The sequence below is a fragment of the Spermophilus citellus genome, assembly GCF_964194105.1.
Source record: "Spermophilus citellus genome assembly, chromosome: 1".
Classification (NCBI taxonomy): Eukaryota; Metazoa; Chordata; class Mammalia; order Rodentia; family Sciuridae; genus Spermophilus; species Spermophilus citellus.
In genome coordinates this window covers 234,738,105-234,763,271 of record NC_138182.1, presented here as the reverse complement: position 1 = coordinate 234,763,271, position 25,167 = coordinate 234,738,105, and the positions used below count along the sequence as shown (strand labels likewise).

The 25,167-nt window shown below is 34.8% G+C and overlaps 1 protein-coding gene across 5 annotated transcripts in view; it reads left to right on the top strand.

The window, feature by feature from the left end:
• Positions 1-25,167, top strand: part of ERBIN (erbb2 interacting protein) — a 138,805-nt gene that overhangs the window by 23,726 nt on the left and 89,912 nt on the right. For all 5 annotated transcript variants that reach the window (XM_081292864.1, XM_081292863.1, XM_081292861.1 and 2 more), the window contains exon 2: positions 22,826-22,873. The gene's annotated coding sequence lies outside the window, so the exon portion shown is untranslated. The remainder of the gene's footprint in view (positions 1-22,825; positions 22,874-25,167) is intronic.

The window sequence follows — 25,167 nt, the reverse complement described above, 5'->3', positions numbered from 1 at the left end:
TTAAATACTATATTTATTATAGTCTTCTCTTTACTTTTGAAGTTATTTAAACTTAGAGATATGTCCCCTGAAAATTTATAAGGATATAGAAAAACATAAAGAGCTTACTATTTGAATGTATAACTAATATATGTACATATATCTGTAATTTCATATTTCCTACCTTTACAAACACCCTGTGTATTAATTTGTTTTTATTTCAAAATCATAGAACTTGTGGTTTACAATTTGAATACTGACTTAAAGGATCTTAGATTGAAAACTTTTGGAGAAATAAGCCTTCTAGGAATGCTTGCCTTTTATTTTTGTGGGTCAAGGGACTGAAATGTAAATGGAGCTTTACATACCGTTTATCTAATTTTAGAATTATAAGTCAAGCTTGAACCTGCCTAATGAAATGTTTTATCCTGCTACCTTCAAAAGTATCCTTAATAATGACCGAGGAAGTTGGGCTAGAATTTGGTATTCTCAGATTCCTGAATATCTTGTGTAAGATTATGGTGGTACAGAGACCCTTTTTTTCATAGCTCTTTACCATAATTGAGGGGATGTAGGCACACCTATATCAAAATGTATCAAGTTGTTTTTACATCTTTACATAAAGTTGACTTTTGCTCATCTTTTAGGCCTAAGGGTACAGATTCTAATAGTGTCATCCTTCTACAAGACTGGTCTAGTTAAAGAAGTTTTGGAATTTGGCTCTGAGCTGTTTGGGCAGGAAATTCTAGGGTCCTTTATGCCCACAGTACTAAGTCTAGAATTAGGGGAGTAGGAAGCAAGTGCTTTAGAAGGACAAGTTTCCTTTGTCCTAGGAACTCCTTGCTTTATGGGAGGGCTGTACTGCCATCATGGGACCCTCCAAAGCAAGGAGTGCAAGATAGAGTCACTGTTATTTAGGTCTAAGGGATGAATGTTGGTATAGTTTCTTTTCCCTGTAACTTTACTACAGTCATTCAAGTCATACAACAATTTCCTAAGTTGTTTTTGGCGGTGCTACTTTATGTAATTTGACCAAGTGATCTTTTCCAGTTGTTTTTAACTAGAAGTAGTAAGGATGAGATGTACATATGTTCAGGCATTGGTTAGATTGGAATAGTGTTTGGTTATCATTCCATTATAAAAGCAGAGATTGTAGAATACTTATTTGCCATTCTTTTGTGGCTATACTGAAAATTAGATCCAACCCCCAACCCCTCTAGAAGTTAGAGATCTGTGTTAAAAAAAAAAAAAATATATATATATATATATGTGTGTGTGTGTGTATGTACATACACATATATGTGTGCATATATATATTACATACATATATATGCGTACATATATATATACACACACACACATATATATTTTTAATTGTGGATGGACACAATACCTTTATTTTATTTTTATGTGGTGCTGGGGATTGAACCCAGTGCCTCACATGTGCTAAGCGAGTGCTCTACCACTGAGCCACAACTCAACCCCTGCATTTTTTTTCTTTTCCTTGTTTTAAAATTTGTTCTAATCAGTTATATATGACAGCAGAATGTTCTTCAATTCATTGTACACAAATGGAGCACAGTTGTTCACTTCTGGTTGTACTGAAGCCTTGCATTGCTTTTTTTTGTTTTGTTTTAATTAGTAATACAAGACAGTAGAATGCATTCATGTACTTTGTATCATACATAGATGGGATATAATTCCTTTTCTGAATGTACATGTTAAAGAATCACATTGGTCATTCAGTCATTTATATACATAAAGTAATAATGTCTGTTTCATTTTACTATCCTTTCTATCTCCACATTTCCTTCCCTTCTCTCTTTTCATTTCCTTCTACCTAATCTAAGGTAACTCTTTTCTTCTCTAGCACCCCACCTCTTATTATGAATGAGAATCTGCCCATTAGAGAAAGCATTCACCCTTTGGTTTTTTGGGATTGGCTTATTTTGCTTAGCATGATATTCTCCAACTCCACCCACTTACTGGCAAATACCATAATTTCATTTTTCTTTAAAGCTGAGTAATATTCCATTGGGAAAAAAATATATACATATACACACACACACCTACACTCTCTTTATCCAATCATCTATTGAAGGACACCTAGGTTGTTTCTATAGTTGAGCTATTGTGAATTGAGCTGCTATAAACATTGACGTGGCTACATCGCTGTAGTATGCTGATTTTAAGTCCTTTGGGTATAAACCAAGGAGGGGGATAGCTGGGTCAAATGGTGTTTCCATTCTAAGTTTTCTGAGGAATCTCTGTTTTGCCTTCCATAGTGGTTGTACCAAATTGCAGTCCCACTAGCAATGTATGAGTGTACCTTTTCCTCCACATCCTTGCCAACATCTATTGTTGCCTGATTCTTGATGATTGCCATTCTGACTGGAGTGAGATGAAATCTCAGTGTAGTTTTGATTTGCATTTCTCTAATTACTAGAGATGTTGAACACTTTTTCATATATTTGTTGATTGATTGTATTTCTTCTTCTATGTAGTGTCTGTTCAGTTCTTTAGCCCATTTGTTGATTGGGTTATTTAGGTTTTTTTTGGTGTTAAGTTTTTTGAGGAAAATCAAGAATCAATAAATAGGATGGATTCAAATTAAAAAGCTTCTTCTCAACAAAGGAAACAATCAGTAATGTGAGGAGAGAGCCTACAGATTGGGAGAAATCTTTACTACATACACCTCTGTTAAAGCATTAATCTCTGCATTGTTTTTTAAAAATGTGAAATTTACCGTTTCCTTCCCTACCCCCATCATCTAACTGGCAGTTTGCTAGTAATGGGCCTGAGGGAAGGAAAGCTTTTCTTGAATTAAGACAATATAGTGAAGACATAGATAATTTCCCCTTTTAATTCATATTAGTTTGGAGAGAAGTAAATTTTGAAAATAATCAGCGGGGGAGGAAGGAAAGGGGAAAAAAAGGGAGCCAGCCTAGAGCTCCTGTCATGGAGGTGTGTCCAGTGCTTGGATAACATGAAGAAATTGGTGAAAATTAGTCTTTTTTGGTTTTTTGTGCATTGACTCTGGCAAAGTCTGGTTCTATAGCAGATGAGAGTACTGTGTTAATGAGGGATTCCTTTGTTAGATCTCAGCCTTAAATCTTATTGGCTCAGCTGTGATTACACATGAATCTGGGTACAACAAATTTAAGGATTCTTTAATGGAAATAATAAACATTACTAAAGTTTAGTTTCATAATATTTTCATAGTCCTGCTATACTGTTTCATATTGTGTTTGTTTTTTGTGTAAACTCAGATTTATAGACAAACAGGACACTCATATTGGTAAAGATACTGCAGAAGTAATTATTTATTGACATTGGCACTTGTAGAAGATAAAAGTTTAAAAATTCAACGTGAATCCTTGCTTAGAGAATGAGGTTTTTCAGAAGTGAAAAGAACTATAGCTCTATATTTTTAGAAATATTTAGGAATTTTTGTCTATAAAGTATATGCTGAATTAAAAACATTTTAAATTTTCAGTTTTTGCATTTCTGAGAAAGAAAATTCTGAAAAATGTATAATGATTCAAAATATGGGCTGAATGTAAAAATGTTTTGAGGAAAAATTTCTCTTGTCCCAGGTAATTTAGGCTATAGAACAGGAAATAGTTTTTGGTCACTTGTTATAATTCAGTGACAGCTAGTTGGGGGTGGTGACATGCACCTATAATTTCAGGTACTTGGGAACGTGAGGCAGGAGAATCCCAAACTCAAAGCCAGGCTGTACAACTTAGACCCTGTGTCTAAATAAAATTTTAAAAGGGAAAGGGGTAGAACTCAGTGGTAGAGCACTTACCAGGCTTGCTTGAGGCCTGGAGTGGAATTCCCAGTACCTCTCACTCACATCGTGTGCAGGGGGAGGAATTTGGGTTTCCTTTGTGGGTTAGGGGCTGGCTGTGAAATAAAGTTAAGAAAGAGAAAATGGCCAAGAACCCACAGGACACAGAAAGTAATTTTAGAAAGTGGGGGGACCATGGCTTTCTGATCTTAAAGATCAAGCTTCCACACTGGAAAGAGAGCCAGAGAGCCTGTGCTTGCTTTATTTATATGGGAGAAGTGTCAGAGGTTTTCCATGAACTGTTCTTTGCCAAATAAGGTAGGAGGTGGGCTGTCCAGTTTCCAAAGGATCACTCCCAACTCCAGAGCTACCAGAGCCCTCTCCCTAGGCCAGCAAAGACAGAGGACATACGCATTGCATAATCCATTGAGTGGGAGGAGCCACAAAATAGTTTGTAATGCCAAACCTGAATCTCCCTGGCTCAAGGCCCAGTGAAGACGCTCAAATAAGCTCAAATAATTCAGGGGTGGTGTCCCACACCAGTACCAGCAACAACAACAAAATAAATAAAATAAAGAAAAAAATGTAGAATAGAAAAAAATTCCAGAGACAACTATGAAGGAGTAAAAAGAAGAGTTCATGTATGTTTCATGTGTTGTATATTTATATTTGGAATATGGCTGTTGTTAAGTATTTAACCATGCTGCTCTTTATGTATGGTGGTGTAGTACAAGCAACTTAGGTGTAGTCCTCAGTGGCTTTGAATAGTTATCATCAATTTTAGTACCTGCCCAATAAATCTATAGAGATTCTATGGTTATTTTCTTTACGGCTTGAAGAAATATTTTCCAGTCTTTGAACACCACGTTGACTTTAATTGTTACATTAATTTTAAACAGTACAGTACTAAACTATAATCTGGGTCATTAGGGGCAATAGACATTGCCATATTAATGAAAAGAATATTTGTATTAGTTTATTATTTGGAAGCTTAATCTCTGAATGATCATAGATCAACAAGATTTTTTTCTTTCTTTTTAGATATACATGACAGTAGAATGTATTTTGACATATTATACATATATAGAGTAAAACTTATTCTAATTAGGATCCCATTATTGTGGTTGTATGATCAAAAAGATGTGATTTCAAAAAATATTTAAATAGCTTAGATGCAAAGTAAACTTAAATGAACTATTCATTTGTACCTTAGAGAAAGAAAAAAAAAAAACCTGAGGTTTTCCTCTTTCTTTCTTCCTCCTTCCACCTTCCCCCCACCTTTTTTTTTTTTTTGCTTGTAGTGCTGGTGACATAATCCAGGGTCTCATGCATACTAGACAAATGCTCTAATATTGAGCTACACCTCTCAGCCCTGATTTTTGCATCTTGTAGGTAAAGAAAAAAAAACACGCCAAATAGATATATGAAGAAATTATATTGATTCTACGATGGTTCTTTGTCAAAGTAGAAATACTTTGCTGTTTTTTGAATATTTAAAAGTGTGAAGTGCCCATAGTTTAAAATAATTTGTACACAGTATTGAATTGTAGATGTAAAATTTTTTCTTAATTTACTTCTACTCTCCAAAGTTAATGTTTAAAACTTTCAGAATGTCCTTCCAGGTTCTTCTGTGCATGAATATGATTTACAAAAATGTTTTCAGTATTCTATGTACTATTTAAAGTTAATATGATATATGCCTTCAATAAATATTCAATATTTATTGAAGGCATATATCATTTAAATGTATTTTTTACATGTTTTTCTTGCCTCTTTTGGTTGCTTAATAACATTCAGTTGTTTGGATTAATCAGAGAATATTTAACAAGCACTATTAAGGTATATTAATCCCCCCATCATTTTTTACTAGTATAATTTAACCTTTTAATGAAACTCTTGTAATATGTGTAGGTGTACTTTTTCTTATTTCCTAAGAATACATTTTTAAAAGTAATATGTTGGGTATACAGTTAACATTATTTATATATGTTGTCAAAATTGTCATCTAGGAAGGTTATATAATTGCATACCTCCACTAAGAGTGTGATAGTGGGTTTATCTACATATGCTTGCTAATACTTATATTATCAGTTTTAAAAATGTTTGCCAATCTATTATAAATAATAACAATTTGATCTTTTAAGTTCTTTATATTTGATTTAATCAGGTGACCATTTTAAATTCTGTTTTATTTCATTTTAGGAGTTACATGTTTATTGTGCTTTATTTTGTTTTCTGTAGAGGTCATCTTGATTTGGAAGAAGTCTTTTATTTATTTATTTATTTTTTTAGTTTTATTTGTATATGACAGAATGTATTACAATTCTTATTACACACATAGAGCACAATTTTTCATATCTCTGGTTGTATACATGGTATATTCACACTAGTTCATGTCTTCATACCTGTACTTTGGATAATAATGGTCATCATATTCCACTGTCATTAATAACCCCATGCCCTACCCCCTTCCCCTCCAACCTCTCTGCCCTATCTAGAGTTAGTCTATTTTTCCCATGCTCCAGCTCTCTATCCCACTATGAATCAGCCTCCTTATATCCAAGAAAACATTCAGCATTTGGTTTTATGGGATTAGCTAACTTCACTTAGCATTGTCTTCTCTAACTCCATCCATTTACCTGCAAATGCCATGATTTTATTCTCTTTTATTGCTGAGTAATATTTGGAAGAAGTCTTAATATTACATTCTTATAATTTTATAACTTATAAAAACATTGTGGATGATATCCTTTGTCATATATTTTATGTGGTTTAATATGCCAGTCTTTCATGATTTCTAAGTTTGGTTGTTTTTACAAAAAATAAAGTTAAGACTCAATACAAATGTATTAATTATAATGTAAGAGTAGCAGTTTTTAACTTGGGCGCTATAGGCTTGTAAATATTCTGAGGATGGATTTATTGTCCATAAATACAGCTTAATAACAAAATTGGACATTATATGTATGGTTTTATTTTTTTTAGTAATAGGTTCAATCAAGTTCATCTGGTTCTCAAAGAGGTTCTTGTGACTCATGTCTGTATGCCCCCTTGTATTATACAGTCAGTTATATTTGAATATAATTGGAGTGTATCCCCCAAGGGTTTTTGTGTTGGAGGCTTGATCTTCACAGGCAAACTTAAGAGGTAGTCAGGCCTAGAGGGAGGTTGTTGGGTCATTGAAGAGCTCTACCCTAAGAGAAAATCAACATAGTTCTTATGGGGCTCTAGTTAGTCCTCATAAGAGAGTTGTTATAAAAGCAATCTGGCCCCTCCCTGGTCTCTGGCTTTTCCTTTCTGTAACTCATCTGCAGCTGACCCTTACCAGGGGCTGAATAGTTGGGGATGCCTGGATTTGGAAGTTCGGCCTCCAAAACTGTGAGCTAAATAAATCTTTTTTCTTTACAAAGTACCCAGTGCCAGATATTTTATTATAGCAATGGAAAATGTACTAATAAATATCACATATATTTTTAATGCCCTTCTTCATCATTTGACATTCATAGGTAGTGTGATCTTCCAATTCCCATACAGGATTGAAAAGAGAAAAAAGCAATGTAATTTCTTACTAATAGGAACAAAGAATATAAGACAGAAAATTATTGTAATAGAATATTTTTGTCATAATCTCATTAGAAAATGGTGCTAAATAGTTTCAGGCTGCACAAAGAATGAATTAAGAAATTGCAGTATAGTCATGCACTGATGCCACTCTGCAATCACAAAGAATGAATACAACAAGGATGAAGCATTGAGATCTAAGCTATCACATTAGAAATAGGCATCTGGAGAATAGAGGTATTAAATGACTGGAGGATATGTATGTATAATGAAAGTGTTCTGTATTTTGATTGGGGTATTTAAAAATATATATATATTTAGTTATAGTTGGACACAATACCTTTATTTTATTTGTTTATTTTTATGTGGTGCTGAGGATCGAACCCAGCGCCTTGCACTTGTTAGGTGAGCATTCTACCGCTGAGCCACAACCCCAGCCCTTGATTGGGTTATGCTTTACTTCAGTATAATTTGTATATTTAAGACTGTGAATTTCACTATACATAAATTTTGCCTCAAGAAACAGAAGCAAAGCAAAAATACTGCTGTCCAGGTTGTACATTCCAGAGATTCTGATTTTATTGTTTTACGGTGTTGGCTTCTTATGTGTAGCCAGAATTCTTAGATTCTTGCCCTTGGATGTAGACCCATCATGAATGCATTTGCTACATATGCAGACTGATACAGGTATACAATATTGGCAACTAAATTGTAATTAAGAGAGGCTTAGCCATTTGTTATAAGATTTTATGAGATGGAGAAACAACTCTTGGTAAAATTTCAAACAAAACAAAGTTGAATCTTCCCTTCATTTTCTGAATATTTATAGTCTCTAAAAACAGTATGTAAATAACAAAACAACAGCAAAAACACACCTTTGGGTCTTTTCTAGCTTCATGAATGAAGGATGTTTTAAAGTTGTATAAGACTGACTCCCTCCATTACATTAACCTTACCTGGTCTGTGGCAGATCCATTTAGTGTGACAACTGAAAATTTCTCCATGTATTTCAATAATGACCCTTTTGAAAGTCACTATTGGACTGACTTCTTTGCACATTGCTATCTGGATTGTGTTTAATTTTATGCTAAAAGGGGAAATTTTAAACATTTAATGAAACATCTGAACTTCAGCTCCACAATCCCTTGTGTAATTTTGGATTCAGAAAGTTCTAAATACTGAACTTCTTTTTCCTAAATCACTTTTTTGGGTAAAATCTGACCTACACTGAACTATAACGTGAGGCTGATTTTAGTATTTATCATTTTTCATTAGAATTATCATTTGTACATTTTATACTTCCTTACAGAGATATTCTATTTGTTTGGTTTTGTCCTTTTTATGCACAGTCTAGTAGTTTGGCAGTAGTTCTAAACTGGTTGAGGTGTAACAACAAAAAAAAAAGGTAGAACAGGTGTCTAGCAGTGGCTATGACAAATATAGATATTATGTTTATGCGACTTTTTTCAGTGTTTAAGTTTATATTGTGTCAAGTCTTCAGGTGTAGCTCTCTTAACTTAGAAATGCAAAATTCCCTTTTTAGAATAGATTTTGAGCTTTTCGGGATGGGTGAAAATCGGAGATAGAGTGATTTGCAAAGTAATGGGTGATAATATTTATATTGCATTTTTTATTTATTTGAAAAAAATTGTTTTCCAGATTTTCAATTCAGAAGTGTTGGTAGAAGTAAAATGTATGAGTAGGACTCCTTGGATAAAAGTAATAGGAATCAATAAAAATAGGGTAATATGAAGGGTGTGGTGGTGTCTTAGTGACACTGAAAGACTAGAATGCAGTTGACCTCAGAAAGAAGTTAGAACAAATAACTATAAAGTCATCAGCAACACAGTACCATCCATCTTTTATATTTTTCTCTCTTCAGATGAACATTCTGTTTCTATGTCCATATGGTAGAAGGCACCACCTCTACAGATTCTGGCTTCAGATATCACAGTTCACTAACTGCAGAAACAGACTTGCTATTTTTCAGTCTCACACATCCTGGGGAGAGAAAAAATGATTGACTATCTTGAGTCAGGGACCTGTCTCTTTTCCAGTCTGCCAGAACCAGGTGGACACTGTTAACCTGGCACTAAAATAGATGTTAGGTGGTCACTCCTTTCAAATAGAAGAAGAGTCTTTGGAGCAGGGCTGCTGTATTGGGCAGGTTATTTATTTGCATGTGTCTGCTTGCCAAGCTGTATACTCATAGGGCTGTAGTTTTAAAATTGTACAACAGTATTTTATGGGTTTGTGGTGACCTTTTTTTCAGAGAAAGGAATCATAGTGACTTTAGAGTCTATTTTAATAGTGTCTGATATGTCCTTTTTTCTCTCTTTGTATCTATTAATTATTTTGGCATAGCCAAAATCTATCTCAGTTTTGAAAATTTAGAATGGTTCTAAATTTGGGCCTTGGAGTTTTATTGAAGAAAACCAAAAATCCATATGCATATCAGTGTTTTCTCACCAGGAATATTGAAAAAGGAATTACTATGTGGTCCTTGAAATTTTTGGAGATTTTGAAGATGACTGACCTTACACTAGTTTGAGAACCATTAATGTTATGGAAAGGCTGTTATATGTCAAATCTTAAAAGTCTTGGTATCAAAGATCTCTTATTCTGTGACCTTTTTGTGTTTCAGCCTGCATCAGAGTTTAATGCATGTGAATGAACTTGACAGTAAGCACCTCACCGTTTTCTACAAAGACTCTTATTAAAGAATATTTGTTACTTAAAAGTACTCTAAATATAATGCTGCCTTTTCTTTTTTTAAAAATTTTCTTTTTCTTTTTTTAAAACTTTTCTTTTTCTTTTTTTGAGATGGGATTTTGTTGTGTTCTTCAGGCTGGCCTTGAACTCCTGGGCTCTAGTGAATTTCCTGCCTTAGTCTCCTGGGTAAATGGGATAACAGGCTTGTGCCATCACTCCTTCCTGGATCAAAATCATGTTTGATTAGTGGAAGAAGCTGAGAATTTTTTTTCCTTCCTGTGTACATCTGTGACACTAGTTTACTACAAAATAAATGAGTATTTGGCCCTAAGGAATGTTTTGGATGGTTTAATAGAATTATGGCTGTTATGCCTAATGTAGATCTGAATCCTCCTAAAGGTGAAGGTTTTTAAAAATAAGACTTTAAGTGCTGTGCACCATGCATATGCCTGTAATCCTGAGGCTCACAGGCTGAGGCAAGAGGATTGAAAGTTCAGAGCCAGCCTTAGCAATTTAGCGAGACCCTGAGCAACTCATCAAGATCCTGTCTCTAAGTAAAAAATATAGGGATGTAGCTCAGTGGCCCCAGGGTTCACTCCCTGGTACCAAAAAAAAAAAAAAAGCTAAGCAAGTTGGTGATTTTTTTTTTTTCCTAAGTTGTCAATGGATCTTTCCTTCCTTCCTTCCTTTATAAGCATGCAGTGCTGAGGATCAAACCCATGCCTCACACATGTCAGGCAAGTGCTCTATCACTGAGCCACAACTCCAGCCACAGTTGGTAATATTTTTTAAGCTTTACCAAAAAGTGTTAATAGTTAACCTTTTAAAATTCTTGAGGGGCTGGCCATGTACTCAGTTATAAATTGTAAGCATGGGGCCCTGGGTTTGATCTCTACTCCCACCAAAAAAAAAAAAAAAAAAAAGCCTTTCTTTAAGAACATGGTAATGGAGAGTGATCTATGTTTCTTTGGAAAGTTTGTGATGTTTATAATAATTCCCAGTGTAATTTAACCCCTAAACAAACAAGAGATTACAGAAAAATGAGTATTTCTAACTGTTCTGCTAATTCTTACCTTTTTTCAGTTGTTTCCTCATGGTTCCTGATTTTTCCCCTATCCTGTTCTTTCGAATTGAAGGGGAAATAGACTTATAAAGAAATTCACCTTAAAAAATTAGGGCCTTGTCTTTTCCAGGTGAATTTGTGTTTTAATGGAGTTTGTTTGAAGAAGGCCCAGGAGAAATAACTAGTAGTGGGATTTCATGCATTTATGGCACCCATATCCAGGATGCTGAAATCAGAACATGATTTTCAGAAGGTCTAGCTCAATTTCCAGGATGATGGACACACTGCATAAAAACATTTCATTTATAATCAACTTTATTTAAAATGCCACTTAAAAGAACCAAAGAAGTAATTAGTATGTTGAAGTAGGCAGAATTTATTTGAGTAGTAAAGGTAAGGGTAAATTGGGAAGAAATTGTAAAGGTTTTGGGGAGTGAACAATTTTAAAATTGTAATGGGGAAAGGAATTTTAAAGAAAAAAATCAGGTGCCAGTGATCAGGTGCTGACTACATTGGATTCAAAATCAGATTGGAATCTCTTGTGTTAATTCATAAAAGTGGCATGAACTGGCATCCTAATATTTTTCTTTGAAAGATTTTTTCTTAATTCAGGTATAATTCATGTATCATACAATTCTCTCTTTTAAAGTTTACAGTTTAGTAGTTTTTGTTTTTCAAGTATTTACAAAGTTATGCAACCATCATCACTAATTCCAAAGCAGTTTATCAGTCCCTCAAAAAGACCCATATATTCATTAGAAGTAATTCCCCCTTCTTCCCTGACCTCAGATCTTGCCAACAACTAGTCTACTTTCTATCTCTATGAATTTGCCTATTCAAGGTATTTCATAAAAATGAATTAATATAACATGTAGCCTTTGTGTCTGCTTTCTTGGTATTTTATATCTGTTTAAAAAAATATACACACACACATATTTAGTTGTAGTTGGACACAATACCTTTATTTATTTTTATGTGGTGCTGAGGATTGAACCTAGCATCTCACACGTGCTAGGCGAGCAATCTACCACTGAGCCACAACCCCAGCCCTATTTTATTCTTTTTTATAGCTAAATGATATTTCACATATTTTGCGTGACATTTTGTTTATCTGTTTGTTAATCCATGAACCTTTGGGTTATTTATACATTTTGTTCACTGTGAATAATGCTGCTGGGAATGTTAGTTGCAAGTTTTTCTGAAAATATTCATTTTCAGTCTGCTTATTTATATATCTAGGATTGAAATTGTTGACTATTTTTTGGTACCAGGGATTAAACCCGAGTGCTTAACCACCGAGCACTTCCCCAGCCCCCTTTTATATTTTATTAGAGACAGGGTCTCGCTGAATTGCTCAGGGCCTCGCTAAGTTGCTGAGGCTAGGTTTGAACTTATGATCGTCCTGCCCCAGCCTCCTGAGTTGCTGGGATTATAGACATGTGTCACCATGCCTAACTCCTTTGCCCATTTTTGAGTTTTTGTTTTGCTTTCTTATATTTGAGTTATGAGAGTTCTTTACATCTTAAGGATATAAGCCCATTATCAAGTATATGGTTTAAAATATTTTCTCCCATTCTATGGGTTGTCTTTACCTTTTCTTATGTTGCTGTTCTTTTTAATTTTAGTGAGAGAGAATGTTTGTAGTATTTGTTTTATTCTTGAACATGACACAGCTTCTTAATTGAAGAAATATTTTGTTTCTAGTTAACTAGGATTTTTAAAAATATTTTTCAATTGTAGTTGGACACAATACCTTTTATTTATTTATTTTTACGTGGTGTTGAGGATGGAACCCAGGGTCTTGAATGTGCTAGGCGAGCGCTCTACCGTTGAGCCACAACCCTAACTAGGATTTTTATCAAGGATTTTTAATCAAGAATGGATGTGGATAATTATTTAGATGATCTTTGGGTTTTTGTTGAGAGGATCCATTTGTCTCCATTTGCATCTTTTTATGTGATACATTGTTATTGGATTTTCCTCATTTTTATTTATCATGGCATTTAGAATCAGTTCTGCTATTATGTTTAATACTGCTGCATATAATAAGTTGCTTTATCATTTAGGATTTTTTTCCTTTTTCTCTGAGACAAGTTTTGCTGTGTTGTCCAGGCTGGCCTCAAACTTCTGGCTCAAGTGATTCTCCCACCTCTGCTCCCCAAGTACCTGGGACTACAGAGTGCACAACTAGGCCTAACTCTAATTTAGGGTGTTTTCTTGAGTCCAAAGGTTACATGATTCCTTTATTTTGAAAGATGTTGGTATCAGAATTATATTGAATTTGTAATGTGAATTGAAAGTTTTCTTTCTTGTGAGTCTTGAACCTTGTGATCAAATTACAATACTTGGAATTTTGCAAACACTTAGGTGCATATTGTCTTTTAGAGAAGTAATTTTGATGTACTTCATTCATGACTGAATGACTGCCTGCTTGCCTTTCTTTCTTTTTTTTTTTCTCCCCTTCCCATACTGGGGATTGAACCCAGGGGTGCACTATCACTGAGCTACATTCCTAGCTCTTTTAAATTTATTTTATTTTTGTGATACTGGGAATTGAACCTGGGGGTTCAACCAGTGAGCTATATTCCACCCCGTTTATTATTATTTTTAAAATTTTGAGGCATGGTCTCACTAAGTTTGCTCAGGTTGCCCTTGATCTTGTGATCCTCTTGCTTCTGCCTCTAGAGTAGCTGGGATTATAGGCATGCAATCCCACACATGGGATTGTACCTGGCCATGATTTTTATTTTTTGAGAAAATTTTATAAAATGAGATGTGAGCTTAGATTGTCTATTGGATTTAGTAATATACAAGCCATTGATGACCTTTGACGCATAGTTTCCATTGAAACAATGTAACAAAAATATGATTGGAGTGGATTTAAGAATAATTGGTGGAATAATTGAAGACAGTAATGTGGACAATTTTTTTTTGAGAAATTTTGTCACAAAAAATAGAGTTAAGGTTGGTAGCTGGAAAAACAGGTGTTTTCTGGAGAAGTTCTTTTTAAGATAGAAGAGTAATACATACCTGGTTGGTATAGCTTATGGTGAAAATCAGTTGTTAGAGTTTTTTTTTTTTTTCATGGTGCTAAAGATTAAAACAAGGTCTTCCAAATGCTAAAGCACATGCTTTACTACTAAACTATATACCTAGCCCCACTTAAGACTTTCTTTATAGAGATAGACTTAACCTTGCCCTTGATAAGATATTAATTCAATCATCATGTTCCTATCAAGGTTTCCTAGATTGTACTTAATGATTTTGTGATGGAAAGGAAGTTTTTACAAGCTCCTAACAAAATAAAGGAGATTGGGAATTATTCTAGCATGGATAAAAACACTACTAAGTAAAGAAGTGAAGGAATGCATGCAAGGAAGTTACTCCTGCCATAGTATTGTTTGTAGTGGGGAAGAGTTTGGAATCCACTCAAGACTGTTTGAGAAAGCTGTAGATTTGAATTAATGTCATGATTTAATATCTCTCCTACATTAAGCAACATTGTGAATATACATGTTTGTGTTACACATTGCCACATGTTTGTCTCTATATACACTTTTAGTTGACTTACTGAAAATAAACCCAGACACAATTCCATTCTAGGGTGAAATTTGCCCACAGATTTTTCTTTTTTTGCATTGTTTCACCTTCTCCAGTAAACTATTTTGAGCTGTTTATTTTCTCATTCCCTCCAAACGCTTCCTTCAGATTATAGAATGAATCAGTGCTACTCTTAAAGAGTTAATTTAGTTTGCGATATTTATATTTGTAGTCTTATCTAATTGTGGAATGAAAGACTTTCTCTATAAAAATAATCTGAGGAACTCCTGTTATGTTGGTCCTCTTAAACTGAGGTGGAGGAGAATTCTATAGGTGATTCTTCTATCTTGATCAACTTTCTTCCACAAAGGGGTGAGACTGGGTATCTTACACTTTTTCTGTAAATTGAATGGCTTAATCTATACTGGGAATCTACTGAAATTCCTACTTCTGATTAGAATAAAGGAGGAAATGAGACCTTTGTATCTGGTAACAACAAAAATCTAAAAAGAGTAAAAACCACACAAAAACATGGCTAGCAAAAATGGATGGATGTAAGGAACAGTTAGTGATCTGAATTCCAGCGATACATAAGCCCTGTATAGGTGACTATAGCAGTTTCCCTACCTGGGGAGAGGTACCTGGTAGTACAGGTAGATGGAGGAGTAGGAATGACATAAATGGGAAGACATTGAAGGGACAAAAATAAGTTATCTGATGCTTGAATGACCTTCTGGGCTTTAGGGGAGGGATGAGAACCCAACAGAGCCCCAAAGTCAAAATGAAATAATTAAGCCTAATCATTCCATTATCTTCCCTCCTTGGATTTTGCCAAGAAGCAGCAGTATAGCAGGGAGTTGAAAAGTGTAGAGAAACTGTGTCGTATTCAAATACTTACCAATAATGAGATAATAACATTCATAAAATGTCACAGAAAACTTAAGCACAAATATACCAGATACAAATCAGTAAACACTGATAACCATGATTCAACTAAGCGATCTTGTACAATCACTGAATACCACCTAATAGTCATGGGCCTATGTGAATAGCAACAGCCTTTGTTCAGCATTTTTACTTAGGAACTTGTTTAGAAAGATTGTCTCTATGCAAAATTTCTCTTAATTCTAGCCAAATGTAAGTTGTGTCTCCTTTAGTAAATGTGAAAATATAATTTACAAATTTTTAAAAACCTTTACAGTAACTTTCCTGTGCTCATATATGAATACATGACCAGTGTAACCCCACATATGTTCACCCATGAGAATGGGATCTAAATTGTAATAGGTTGCACCCCTTGTATATATGTCAAAATATACCCTACTATCATCTGTATCTAAAAACAACAAAATAAAAAACACTTTATAGTAATTTTACTTTTCATTTCCAAACTGGGATTTGAACTCAGTAGCCCTTTACTACTGAGCTACATATCTAGTCCTTTTGTTTTTTATTTTTGAGACAGTCTTGATAAGTTGCTGAGGCTGAACTTGAACTTGGCAGTCCTCCTGCCTCAGTCTCCCCAGTCACTGGGATTATAGGTGTGCATCACCATGCCCAGTTACTTTTCAATTTTTGTAGTGATTTTTCAAACTGAGACTAGTCAAAATAATCCCCAGTAGAGAATGGAGAGAGTTAAAGAAAGGATGGTGTCTTTGGTATAGATCAAATAAGAATGACTATGTAGGGGCTGGGGTTGTGGCTCAGTGGTAGAGTGTTCACCTAGCATGTGTGAGGCCCTGGGTTCAATCCTCAGCACCACATAAAAATAAATAAACAAAATACAGGCATTGGTATATCTAGAAAATAAATATTTTAAAAAAGAGAATGTCTATGTATTTATTGGTTATTTGTTTATTTTTTTCTAATTACTTTCAGTGGGTTATATTGGGGGAAAAACAACAGAATATTAAGGAATACAAAACAAAACAATGAGGCACACCATAATGTAACGATTGCACAAAGTCAGAAATTTGAAGTGAAATGATATATGTTCATCACAACTAGCACTATTTTCATCCAACTTATTAGACAAAAAATGTAGACTATTTATTGATTCATTCAGTTATTAACTCATCTTCTATGAGTATTGTTTCTTTTTTCTTAGAATTTTAAAAATTCATTTATTAGGTACATATGACAGCAAAAATGCATTTTGATTCATTGTACACAATTGCAGCACAACTTTTCATTTCTCTGGTTGTACACAATGTAGCATTGCACCATATGCATAGTCATACATTTATTTAGGGTAATGATGTCCACTTCATTCCACCATCTTTCCTGCCCCCATCCTCCCTCCCCATCTTTCCTCCCCATCTCTCCCTCCCCTTTTCTCAGTCAGTTTTCCTCATCTCTCCCCCTCCCCCATTATGGATCAGCATTTACTTGTCAGAGAGAACATTTGGCCTTTGGATTTTGGGGATTGGCTTACTTCACTTAGCATGATATTCTCTACCTCCATTCATTTACCTGCAAATGCCATAATTTTATTATCTTTTAATGCTGAGTAATATTCCATTGTGTATATATACCACAGTTTCTTTATCCATTCATATATTGAAGGGCATGTAGGTTGGTTCCACAGTTTAGCTATTGTAAATTGAACTGCTATAAACATTGATGTCGCTGCGTTACTATAGTATGCTGATTTTAAGTCCTTTGGGTATAGACCAGGGAGTGGGATAGCTGGGTTAAATGGTGGTTCCATTCTAAGTTTTCTAAGGAATCTGTACTGCTTTACAGATTGTTTGCACCAATTTGCAGTCTCACTAGCAATCTATGAGTGTGCCTTTCCCCCCACATCCTTACCAACATTTATTGTTGTCTGTATTCTTGATAACTGCCATTCTGACTGGTGTGAGAGGTATATGATCAACCCAAACTGAGACAAGAGGACATACACAATTTAAACAGATCAATTTCAAACAAGGAAATAGAAGATGTACCAACCAAGAAAAGCCCAGGACCAGACGGTTTCACCACTGAGTTCTACAAGACCTACAAAGAAGAATTAATACCAATACTCTTCAAGTTATTCCATGAAATAGAAAAGGAAGGGACCCTTCCAAACTCATTCTACGAAGCTAGTATCATCCTGATACCCAAAACCAGGCAGATACACATCAAGGAAAGAAAACTTCAGGCCAATATCCTTGATGAACATTGATGCAAAAATTATCAATAAATTTCTGGCAAATTGCATACAGAAACATATTTTAAAAATAGTGCACCAAGATCAAGTGGGATTTATTCCAGGGCTACACCGTTGGTTCAACATATGGAAATCAATAAATATAATTCATCACACCAATAGACTTAAGAATCATGTGTTTATACCAATTGATGCAGAGAAAGCATTTGATAAAATACAGCACCTTTTCATGTTCAAAACACTAGAAAAACTAAGGATAGTGGGAATATACCTCAACATTGTAAAAGCTATTGATGCTAAACCCAAGGCCAACATCATTCTAAATGGAGAAAAATTGGAAGCATTCCCTCTAAAAACTGGAGCAAGATGGGGATGCTCTCTTTCACCACTTCTATTCAACATAGTCCTTGAAACTCTAGCCAGAGCAATTAGACAAAAGAGATTAAAGGTGTACAAAAGGAAAAGAAGAACTCAAACTATCATTATTTGCTGATGACATGATTCTATACTTAGAGGATCTAAAAACCTCTTATCAGAAAACTTCTAGAATAATTAATGAATTCAGCAAAGTAACAGGATATAAAATCAATACCCATAAATCAAATGCATTTCTATACGTCTGTGATGAATCCTCTGAAAGAGAAATCAAGAAAACTAACCCATTCACAATAGCCTCTAAAACAAAACAAAACTTGGGAATCGACTTAACAAAAGAGGTGAAAGATCTCTACAGTGAAAGCTACAGAACACTAGAAAAAGAAATCAAAGAAGACCTTAGAAGATGGAAATATCTCCTGTGCTCTTGGGTAGGCAAAATTAATATTGTCAAAATGGCATACTACCCAAAGTGCTATACAAATTCAATGTGATTCCAATTAAAATCCCATTGTCATTCCTTATAGAAATGAAAAAAGCAATCATGAAATTCATTTGGAAAAATAAGAGACCCAGAATAGCCAAAGCAATCCTTAGCAAGAAGAGTGAAGCACGAAGCATCACAATAACAGATGTTAAACTATACTACAAAGCTGTAGTAACAAAAATGGCATAGTATTGGCACCAAAATAGACATGTAGACCAATGGTACAGAATAGAAGACACAGAGACAAATCCACATAAATACAGTTATCTCATACTAGGCAAGGTGCCAAAAACATACAGTAGAGAAAAGAGCCTCTTCAACAAATGGTGCTGGGAAAACTGGAAATCCATATATATCAAAATGAAACTAAACCTCTGTCTCTCACCATGCACAAAACTCAAAAGTGGATCAAGGACCTAGGAATTAGACTAGAGACCCTGCGGCTTATAGAGGAAAAAGTAGGCCCAGATCTTCATCACGTTGGATTAGGCCCGACTCCTTAACAAGACTCCTAAAGTGCAAGAAATAAAATTAAGGATAAACAAATGGGATGGACTCAAACTGAAAAGCTTCTTCTCAGCAAAAGAAACAATGAGGTGAACAGAGACCTACATTTTGGGAGCCAATTTTTGCCACATGCACGTCAGAGCACTAATCTCCAGAATATATACAGAACTCAAAAAACTTAACACCAAAACAACAAGCAGTCCAATCAATAAATGGGCTAAGATGCTGAACAGATACTTCTCAGAAGAAGGTATACAACTAATCAACAAATATATGAAAAAATGTTTAGCATCTCTAGTAATTAGAGAAATGCAAATTATAATTATTCTGAGGTTTCATTTTTATTGGTTATTGTTGACACTGTGTTCAAAAAAAGAAACCACATGGACATTTTAAGATAAAGAATGTTGGGGCTGGGGATGTGGCTCAAGCGGTAGCGCGCTCGCCTGGCATGCGTGCGGCCCGGGTTCGATCCTCAGCACCACATACCAACAAAGATGTTGTGTCTGCCGAGAACTAAAAAATAAATATTAAAAATTCTCTCTCTCTCTCTCTCTCTCTCTCTCTCTCTCTAAAAAAAAAAAAAAGAAAAAAAAAAGAATGTTGAATTTTATACCTAACATATTAGGTCAGAAACCTTTAGAAAAAAGATGACGTAATTTTGTACTTTTGAAAAATACTGAGTGGATTTTATTCAACTAATTGTGCAGTTATCCCTGAGTTCCATTTTGCTGTTTTCTTCCTTGTTTTAGTAACTTTTTTTTTTTTCCCAGTGGTGGGAAATTTTATATGGGCCTATAAGTGGCTGCCCAAATCCTATTCATAAAATTATCAGTCATGTGTGGTGATGCAATCCTAGCTGCTGGGGAAGCTGAGGCAGGAAGATCACAAGTTTGAGGCTAGTCTGGACCACTTAGTGAGACCCTGTCTCAAAATAAAAAGGGTTGCGGATGTAACTCAGTAGCATAGTGCTTACCTAGCTGTGTGAGGCCCTGAGTTCAATTCCCAGTACCGACACGGGGAGTGGGGGGATCAGTGAATTTTTCTACCAGATTATTCCCCATGTGCCTACAAACCCACTGTTGTATCTGTAGCAAAACTACCTGAATTATCTCCTTGTTGTATCCAGTCCTCCCTCCCTTCTTCTTTCATTTCCTCCCTTCTTGTTGTGGTGCTAAGGATTGAACCCAGGTTCAGTGCATGCTGAGCAGTTCCTCCACTACTGAGGTGGCTCCTCAGTTTCTGTTCTTCTTTGAATGCCTTCCAGTGTTTTTCTTGTCCACTAGAAATGGTCTTGTCAAGATAATCAGTGACCTTACATTAACACACAGCGGCAATAAATAAGTCCTTATTAACAGAATTTGTCAATTCCTTCTTCCTTGAAACAGTTTTTTCATTTGACTTTAGGAATCACCTCTGTGTGTGTGTGTGTGTGTGTATGTGTGTGTGTGTGTATGCGCAGTGTTGGTGGGTTCTCTTCTCTTCAGTGTCTTTTGCTGGTCCTCTCTCTTTCTGACCCCTAAGTTCATAATGTCTTAGGCTCATTCATTGGGTTTTTTTTTTTCTATCCTCATATTCCAGATGATTTCATCTAATTTTATTGCTTAAAATAGAATCTGTAAGCAGATGATTTTCAAATTTATTTTCAAATTTACCAACACTCCCCGTGTCGGTACTGGGAATTGAAAGAGTATGGATCTTTCCTTACGTTTTTGCATGCCCTGTTCAACTGCCTATTCAGTAGTCTTAAATCATTTAGTGCCTCACGAATGCTAGGCAAGTGCACTGTGACTTGAGTCACATCCCCAGCCCGGTTAATAGGTTTTTATATTCAGGGTGACTGTAAAACTCTGAAATATTCATGGATATCACTGAATTTTCACAAAACAGATTGTTCATTTTATATACATACGCATATATGTGTAAACACATTTCTGTGTGTGTGCAAGCTGCGTATACTTTTTAAAAAAATATTTTTATTGTTGATGAAATTTTTAAAATTTATTTATTTATTTGTATGTGGTGCTGAGAATCTAACCCAGTGATTCACACATTCTAGGCAAGCGCTCTACCACTGAGCCAGAAGCCCAGCCCTGCATATACTTTTTATTAAGATCTTTTATGGTTCAAGCTGTCTCTCTTTGAAATGTGTTGGTTTCAGAAACAGAGTATGACAATGCTTTAAGCAAATAAGGGATTTAGTTTTGTCACATAGCTCACAAATCCACAAGTAGGCAGTAGTTATAATTGGTTTAGCTACTCAGCAGTGCAGTTAGAGATTGGCTAGTTTTGTCTTTCCACTCTTTTAGCCTTGTTTATTGGCAGGTTTTTAATCCTCATGCTTGTTATAGATCTAGGCATCATATTCCAGATTCAAGGCTAGAAAAATGGAAGACTGGTGGTTTCAGACACTTTTGTTCCCATATGTTAAGAAAGTATATGTTTTCCTAGAACCAACTGACCTTCCACCTCCAAAGATCTTTGATCTTTGATCTTAGTCACCTATCTCCTCTCCCTTCCTCCTGGCCTGGAAAGCTCAAAAGTGGGTATTTTCCCCAGGCCCATTATTACTCTGAATAATCAAGCTTCTTAAAAAGGGGGAATAAGCATAATTCACAATAGCTAAACTGTGGAACCAACCTAGATGCCCTTCAATATGAATGGATTAAAAAATGTGGCATACACAATGGAATATTACTCAGCAATAAAGGAGAATAAAATCATGGCATTTGCAGGTAAATAGTAGAGTTAGAGAAGATAATGCTAAATGAAGTTAGCCAGTCCCAAGAAAACCAAATGCCGAATGTTTTATTTGATATAAGGAGGCTGATTCATAGTGGGATAGGGAGCTGCAGCATGGGAGGAATAGATGAACTCTAGATAGGGCAGAGGGGTGGGAGGGGAAGGGAGAGGGCATGGGGTTAGAAATGATGGTGGAATATGATGATCATTATTATCCAAAGTACGGGTATGAAGACACGAATTGGTGTGAATGTACTATATATACAACCAGAAATATGAAAAATTGTGCTCTATGTGTGTAATAAGAATTGTAATGCATTGTGCTATCATATATAAATAAAAATTTACATAAAAATAAATCTTTTATCACATAAAAAGGGGGAGGGAATAAATCTGATAAGCAATGTACAGTGCATGCCAAACTGAACCTCCATAAACTACTAAATTTAAATATAGTTGGTGATTAGAGTTTTTTTTTTTTACATGGGAAAATTTTATTATTTCTCAATAAGTTCAAATAAATGGCATTTTAATAATGGGTGAAAGGATATTTGTTTTTTGAAGGCTTTCAATAATTACAAATATGTGAAAAACAATTAATTTGTTAAGAAGTTCTTAATTTTTTGTGGCCCTGGAACCCAGGGGCCTCATACATCCTGTGTATAGTCATTTATTTAAAAGTTAGCAAATTTGAGCAGGTGTGGCCATTTTTTTTTAAGCTAGTAGTTTGGTTTGGTTACTTGGTCCTATTTTCAGTTTATAATGGTCAGTTTTTAAAATATCAATTTTACTTTTGATGTAATTTGGGAATTAGAAGAGATTTTCCTTACAGTTATAAAGATTCATTTTTATTATCAATTTTGATTCTCTTTTTCTTTATTGTTAATTTTTATTCTCTTCTGCTTTCTGTAGAATGTTGGTTCAATTAAGAAACATCAGGGAGATAAATTCAACCCATTGGTAAGTAGCTTTAATTTCTTTTGTTAGAAAGTTTTACCCATATTATGACCCTTCTCTGGTTTGCTTCTTTTTCCTTCATGTTGTTAGACAATTCTTAACCTCTACAATGTTACTTCTGCTTTATAAAAGAGCTCTTCTTTTCTTAAAAGTCAAATTAGCAGTTGCCATGTTGATCAGTTGCTGTTCAGGCTAGGCTGTCTCTCTGTGGATTACTTATTGTTGTGTAAGGGATAATACAATGTATTATTATTGTGTAGGGAATAATACAATGAATTATTGTGTTAGTTACGATTTCTGGGCATTTTTACTCATTTACTTTTTAAAAATATGATACTTGCCCCTTTGGCCTCAAGAATTAAGGTTTTCTTTACCTTTTAAAAAATTTGTTATTTTTAGATATACATGAAAATAGAGTACTTTTTTTTTTTAAATCCATTTTTATCCTGCACCACTTCCATCTGCAGGTGTGTATAGAATTGGGGTCTATTTTTCTATCGTCTCTAGACCTACTGAATTTAATCTGTGGTCTCAAAGTATGGTGGCACATGTTTGTAGTCCCAGCTATTGAGGAGATTGAGATAGGAAGGTCACCTGAGTATAACAGTTCAAGGCCAACCTGGACCAGTGTAGTGAGACCCTGTCTGAAAACAAAACTGAATTTAATCTGAGGTCTAAAGTGTTCTTTTCATAACCTTTATCCACAGAAATTTTCTTTTGAGATTGTAAACTCTATGCAGCTTTCTAGAGCCAAGTATTCATCTAATCTTCCCTTTCTGAATTCATTGTCCTTTCTAAGTTCTACAACTTTCAACATGATTAGCTCTACAGAAAAATCTTGGAAGTTTTTCATTATTGTTATAATTGCTTTACCCTGTAAATTGCCTTATACCTCAAGTGTCTACATCACAACTAAAATAAGTATGCATTCTTTTAAATCACATATAATAACATTTGATAGCCTTTATTCTTAGAAATTATATTCTGAAATTCAGGATTTTCTAGGCCTTATCTTCCAAGTTCTTGGATACTATCAAATTATAGCCAGGTGTAGTGGAGCACACCTGTAATCCCAGAAGCTTGGGAGACGGAGACAGGAATATTGCAAGTTCAAAGCCAGCCTCAGCAATTTAGTGAGGTCCTAAATAACACAGCAAGACCCTGTCTATAAATAAAATATTAAAAAGGGGGGGGGCTGGGGATGTAGTGGTTAAGTACCTCTGGGTTCAATCCCTTGTACCAAAAATAAAAAAATAAACAATATAAAAAATATACACACATGCAGTAGTTATGATGTGCTAGAGTCATAGTTTGAAACATTAAAATAGCTCTACTCAATAGAACTTTCTGCAGTGATGGACATGTTCTGTATTTGGTTGGTCTACTCTGATAGCTACTAGCCATGTGTAACTGCTGAGCATTTAAAATGTAGATAGGGTAATTGAGAAATTTTATTTGATTAACTGTAATATTAAGCTTAAATAGTTACATGTGTTTAGTGACATATTGGACAGTACAGATAGAATTCTTCCTATTGTTCTTAAGTATTCTCCTAACTCAATATTAGTGATATTCTTAAAATGTATAGAATTAGAAATTTCATGCTCATTTTCAGAATTTTAAAAATGAACTGTTTATTCCTATTGGTAAAACATGCCTTTGTACAACATGGATTGTTTATAGTAAGTGTTCAGTAAACTTTTCTGGATATTTATTTTCTGACAAGGGTTTTGATGGAAACCTTTCTTTTTTTCCCCCATGGTTCTGGGGATGGAATCAAGATCTTGCATGTAACAGGCAAGTGTTCACTAGTATGTTCCCAACCCTAGATGGAAACATCTAATGTTTGGCATCATAGTTTCTTTTTGTAATTCTGAAATGTATAGAAAATACCTATTAATAATTGAATAGTTTTGAGGACTCCAATAAGGCCTCAGTGGGAAAATGGAGATAATAATACATGTCTTAGAAAGTTGTAGTGAGGATGAAATGAGAATATGCCTATAGTTTACCAAAAGATTTTAGCACAATGCCAGGAATTTGGTGACTGAGTAAAGTCAGATTTTAAAGAAGATTGCAAGAGAAATACTTATTCTACCTGTATTAAACACTCGAGTATCATACATAATTTAAAACAAATTTTGTAGTTATAGATGAACAGCATGTCTTTATTTTATTTTATGGGGTGCTAAGGATCGAATCCAGTGTCTCACGTGTGCCAGGCGAGCTCTCTGCCACTGAGCTATAGCCCCAACCCCATCATACATAATTTGAAGAAGAGTTTTGTGCCATGCCAT